The following is a 5,887-nucleotide window of genomic DNA, read 5'->3' on the forward strand; positions in this document are numbered from 1 at the left end:
CAATTTATTGTGAAGGGTTATAACATATGTATCAGTATGACAGTACTATGTAACATATGATAATAATAGCACAAAACAGGGCCAAGGTATAAATGGAATTGTATTGCTGTAAGATACTTACTTTATCCATGAAGTAGTACAATATTTTTTTAACTTGCATTTTTTGCAGTTTTTATTGAAGTATAGTTGATTTACAATGTTATATTAGTTTCAGGTGTACAACACAGTAGTTCATTATTTTTATAGATTATATTCTATTTAAAGTTATTACAGAATATTGGCTATATTCCCTTTTCTGTATATTACATCCTTGTATCTTATTTATTTTATACCTAGTAGTTTGTACCTCATAATCCCCTTCCCCTATCATGACCCGCCCCTCACCACTTGCCCCACTGGTAACCACTAGTTTGTTCTCTGTATCTATGAGTCTGTTTCTATTTTGTTATATTCATTCGTTTTATTTTTTAGATTCCACATGTAAGTGAAATACAGTATTTGTCTTTCTCTGTCTGACTTACTTCACTAAGCATGATACAGGTACATACATGTTGGAAATGGCAAAGTTTCATTCTTTTTTATGGCTGATTAATATTCCATTGTGTGTGTATATGTGTGTGTGTGTGTGTATGTATCATATATCAATCACATCTTCTTTATCCATACACCTATTGATAGACACTTAGGTTGCTTCCATATCTTAGCTATTATAAATAATTCTGCTATGAACATTGCATTGCATGTATCTTTTTGTATTAGTGTTTTCATTTTCTTCAGATACATACCCAGGAGTGGAATTGCTGGATCATATTGTAGTTTTATTTTTAATTTCTTGAGGAAACTTTATACTGTTTTCCACAGTGGCTGTACCAATTTACATTCCCACAACAGTGAACTAAGTTTCCCCTTTCTCTACTTTCTCACTAATATTTATTATATTTATTTTCTTTTTGATAATAGCCATTCTGAAAGGTGTGAGGTGATATTTCATTGAGGTTTTGATTTGCCTTTCCCTGATGATTAGTGATGATGAGCATCTTTTCATGTGCCTGTTAGCTATCTGTATGTCTTCTTTGGAAAAAATGTCTATTCAGGTCTTTTGTCCATTTTGTAATTGCATTGTTTGTTTGTTTTTTTATATTGAGTTGTATGTGCTCTTTATATATTTTGGATATTAACTCTTTATCAGATAAATCATTGGGAAATAACTTCTCTTGTTTAGTAGGTTGTCATTTTATTTTGTTGATGGTTTCCTTCACTGTGCAATGTTTTTAAATATACTTAGGTCCCATTTGTTTATTTCTGCTTTTGTTTCCTTTGCCTGAGGCAATAGATCCAAAAAATATTGATAAGACTTATGTCAAAGAGTGTACTGCCTATGTTTTTTTTTTAAAGTCTTTTATTTATTTATTTATTTATTTATTATTTTTGGCTGTGTTGGGTCTTCATCTCTGTGCGAGGGCTTTCTCTAGTTGCAGCAAGTGGGGGCCACTCTTCATCGCGGTGCGCGGACCTCTCACTGTCGTGGCCTCTCTTGTTGCGGAGCACAGGCTCCAGACGCGCAGGCTCAGTAGTTGTGGCTCACGGGCCTAGTTGCTCCGTGGCATGTGGGATCTTCCCAGACCAGGGCTCGAACACGTTTCCCCTGCACTGGCAGGCAGATTCTCAACCACTGTGCCACCAGGGAAGCCCTGCCTATGTTTTATTCAAGGAATTTTATGGTTTCCAGTCTTACATTTAGGTCTTTAATGCATTTTCAGTTTATTTTTGTATATGGTATGAGAAAATGTTCTAATTTCATTCTATTACATGTAGCTGTCCAGTTTTCTCAACAGTACATATTGAAGAGACTGTCTTTTCCCCAATTGTATATTTTTGCATCCTTTGTCATTAATTAATTGATAATATGTGAGGGGGGTTATTTCTGGGCTCTCTATTTTGTTTCCTTGATCTATGTGTCTGTTTTTGTGTCAGTTCCACACTGTTTTGATTACTGTGGCTTTGTAGTATAGTTTGAAGTCAGGGAGCACGATACCTCCAGCTTTGTTCTTTTTTTTCTCAAGATTGCTTTGGCTATTTTCAGTCTTCTGTGGTTTCATACAAATTTTAGGATTATTTGTTCTAGTTCTGTGAAAAATGTCATGGGTGTTTTGTTAGGGATTGCATTAACTTTGTAGATTGCTTTGGATAGTATTTTTTAATGCATGTTTCTTTATATTTTATTTACCATAAACATTAAAAGAATAGAGCAAACACTGCAGAAAGGCTTTTTAATAATTTTTGATATAAAGTTTAAGACTTAAAATTATGATTGCTACACCCATCCACCCCAATTCAACATGCAGGTATCATTTATTTCCAGACACAGTGATTCTACAGCATTGCATTCTCTTGATAGTTTTATAACAGTATCCTTGCCCTGTAACTTAAAACAATTTCACAAACTGTGTACAATCATGGTATACTACCATCATGCAGAGAGTTCCCCCAAATGAAAACATTCACACAATATTACATTAAAATGTAAGTTTTTAGAACATCATCTTCATAAGCCAAACCACAAAAACCCAGGTTCTAGTTTTAAATGTGTTTATGAAGACTGCTGCTGAGCTCAAAGCATGCAGATGTTCATGACCACCTAGATGACGCTGGATATTGAAACTTCTTCAGTAGGTCCAATGATGCAATTTTTCACTCATCCCAAGTATCTCCATATTTGTTTACTTTGACTTGGGCAATATGATCAGTAATACCAGTGGGAGTAGATTCATTCATAGAAGCACTGAATGGAGTTGTCTCATAATGAGGAAGCATCTCTTTTTCTATGTTGTCTGCTGCTGGGAATGTCACAAAAGATAAATGACCACTCATGTTTGAGTCATATTTTGACTTCTGAAAATAGTGCCCAGTTGGTGAAGATCGTCATGCCTGTCCTGATCGTAAAGCTTCTCCAAGAGGGGAATTCTCAAGATTCTTGAACTTCTCTTGGCAAGTTTTCACATAGGAAAGCTTTCCAGCAAAGTATCCCATGATGCAAGCAAATATAAGTTTAGTGATGGAACCATATTTGGGATGACCTGAAAGGATTCATCTGAACCAGAAGCTTTCATCATTGCATTCTGCAAAGACTCTTCTTTCTTCCTCTGTTGGAATGTAATCAGCCCTTATGTGGGGAATTGGTCTTGGAACTTCTGCATTTGGCTCTTGAAAATCAGCCCTCCCATTCATCTTTCCTCCAAATGACAGCAGTGGGTGAGAGTGCGGCAAGCCTTGGCGACCAGGGGCAGAAGGCCCGGAGGGGACCTGAGAGGGGTCGGTGGGGAGGGGAGGACAGGAGACACGCAGGACCACAGTGGAGTTGGGGGGTGGGGAGCAGTCAATGACACGACCGCCTAGAAGTCACCCAGATACAGGCTCAAAATGACCATGACCCGGAAGCACTGGAGACCTACGGGAGGAAATCGCTTTGGATAGTATTAACAATATTAATTCTTCCAATCCATGAACATGGGATATCCTTCCATTTATGTGTATCATCTTCCATTTCCTTCATCAATGTCTTATAGTTTTTGAAGTATAGGTCTTTTACCTCCTTGGCTAAGTTTATTGCTAGGTATTTTATTCTTTTTGATGGGATTGTAAATGGGATTGTTTTCTTGCATTTTCTTTCTGATAGTTTATTATTAGCGTATAGAGTACCTTGCAACTTTACTGAATTCATTTATTAATTCTAATAGTGTTTTGGTGGAGACTTTATAGCTTTATATGTATCACATTACTTTTAGTGTAGGTTTAGTATCTTTATCTTTCCTTCAATTCTGAATGATAACCTTGCTGTGTAGAGTAACTTAGGTTGTAGGCTTTTTCTTTTCAGTGCTTTAAATATATATGACACTACATTCTGGCCTGCAAAGTTTCTACTGAACAGTCATCCGATAACCTTATCGGGGGGTGTTCCCTTATATGTGAGTCTTTGGTTTTCCCTTGCTGCCTTTAAAATTCTCTCTTTAACTTTTGCCATTTTAATGATGATATATCTTGGTGTGGGTCTCTTTGGGTTCATCTTGTTTGAGACTCACTGTGTCTCCTGTACCTAGATATCTGTTTCAAGAAGTTTTCAGCCATAATTTCATCAAATACATTTTCCACCCCTTTCACTCTTCTCCTTCTTGGACCCCTATAATGCAAATGTTAGTACACTTGATGTTGTCTCAAAGCTCCCTTAAACTATTCTCATTTTTTCAAAATTTGTTTTTCTTTTTGCCCTTCTGAGTGGGTGATTTCCACTATTCTATCCTTCAGATCACACGTTTTATTCTGTATCATCTAATCTTCTGTTAATACCCTCTTGTGTATTTTTCTTTTCAGTTATTGTATTCTTCAGCTCTGACTGTTTCTTTTTTATATTTTCTAGTTCTTTGTTAAAATTCTCACTGTGCGCATCTATTTAGCATTCTTCTTTTTTTTTATTTTTGTCTGCGTTGGGTCTTCGTTGCTGCATGCATGCTTTCTCTAGTTGCCACGAGCGGGGGCTGTTCTTCGTTGTGGTGCGTGGGCTTCTTATTGCGGTGGCTTCTCTTGTTGCGGAGCACGGGCTGTGGGTGCATGGGCTTCAGTAGTTGTGGCACACAGGCTCAGTAGTTGTGGCACATGGGCTTAGTTGCTCCGTGGCATGTAGGATGTTCCCAGACCAGAGCTTGAACCCGTGTCCCCTGCATTGGCAGGCAGATTCTTAACCACTGTGCTACCAGGGAAGTCCCTATTTAGCATTCTTATTACTATTGTTTTGAACTCTTTATCTGGCTAATTATTTATCTCTGTTTTATTATGGTTGTTTAAAGTTTTTTTCTTGTTATTTCGTTTGAAACCTATTCCTCTGTCTTCTCATTTTGTTTAACTTTCTCTGTCTCTATGAATTTAGGTGAAACAGTTACCTATCCTGGTCTTGAAGGTGTGTCATTGTGTGGGAGCATCTCTACGCAGTCTGCATGTGCCCAGTGGCTTTGGTGGGAGAGCTGGATCTGAAGTGAGCACAGGCTGTGTCTTCCCCCTGGGGTGTGCTGGCAGCCACTGCCTCAGTGTGAGATAGTGCTGGAGTTTGAGGGGCTAGAGTCAAAGCCAAGTACAAGCTGGAGCTTCTCCTATGCTCAGTGGCTGTCTGGGCCTGAGCGTCTGGAGCAGGAGCCCTAAGGGAGTTGGGTTTATCCAGGGTAAGATGGAAGTCTCCACATTGGTTTGGGGCATGGCTGGGGCCTGAGGGCTTGGGGCTGCATTTCTGTGTGCTGGTTTCACTTTTATTCCATGGTATGCATGCTTTCGTTAGAGGCTGGGCCAGGGCCAGCGGGGTTGGTGCCACACTATTGAGCTGGTTTTGCTCCCTCCTGAGTGTGTGCAGGGACTTGTGCTCTGGAGATGGCGGTCTTCGCCCTGGAGCTAGTTTTGCTCCATCCAAGTGAGGGCACTGATTCAGGTGCTGGCAGTGGCTGCTTCCACCCTGGTCAGAGGCAGGGTTAGGGTCCTAGATGGCTCTATTCCCTCCAAGGGTGGACACTCTCATTGGCAATAACAGCCTTCTCCTTCATGGGGAGAATTGCCAGAGCAAGAGGGGCTGGAGCAGGAGCCTGGTGCAGGCTGTTGGTATGCTGGGGCAGTCCTGGCAAACTGACCAGAACCCCAGACAGTTTTTTTTTAAAATTTATTTATTTATTTATGGCTGTGTTGGGTCTTCGTTTCTGTGCGAGGGCTTTCTCTAGTTGTGGCAAGTGGGGGCCACTCTTCATCGCAGTGCGCGGGCCTTTCACTATCGCGGCCTCTCTTGTTGCGGAGCACAGGCTCCAGATGCGCAGGCTCAGTAATTGTGGCTCACGGGCCCAGTTGCTCCGCGGCA

At 40.0% G+C, this 5,887-nt stretch overlaps 1 pseudogene; it reads right to left on the minus strand.

Annotated features, from left to right (window-relative positions):
• Positions 1 to 2,653: 2,653 nt before the first annotated feature.
• Positions 2,654 to 3,228, minus strand: LOC133082459 (OCIA domain-containing protein 1-like; annotated as a pseudogene).
• Positions 3,229 to 5,887: the final 2,659 nt, after the last annotated feature.

The sequence above is a fragment of the Eubalaena glacialis genome, chromosome X (assembly GCF_028564815.1).
Source record: "Eubalaena glacialis isolate mEubGla1 chromosome X, mEubGla1.1.hap2.+ XY, whole genome shotgun sequence".
In the NCBI taxonomy this organism is placed as follows: Eukaryota; Metazoa; Chordata; class Mammalia; order Artiodactyla; family Balaenidae; genus Eubalaena; species Eubalaena glacialis.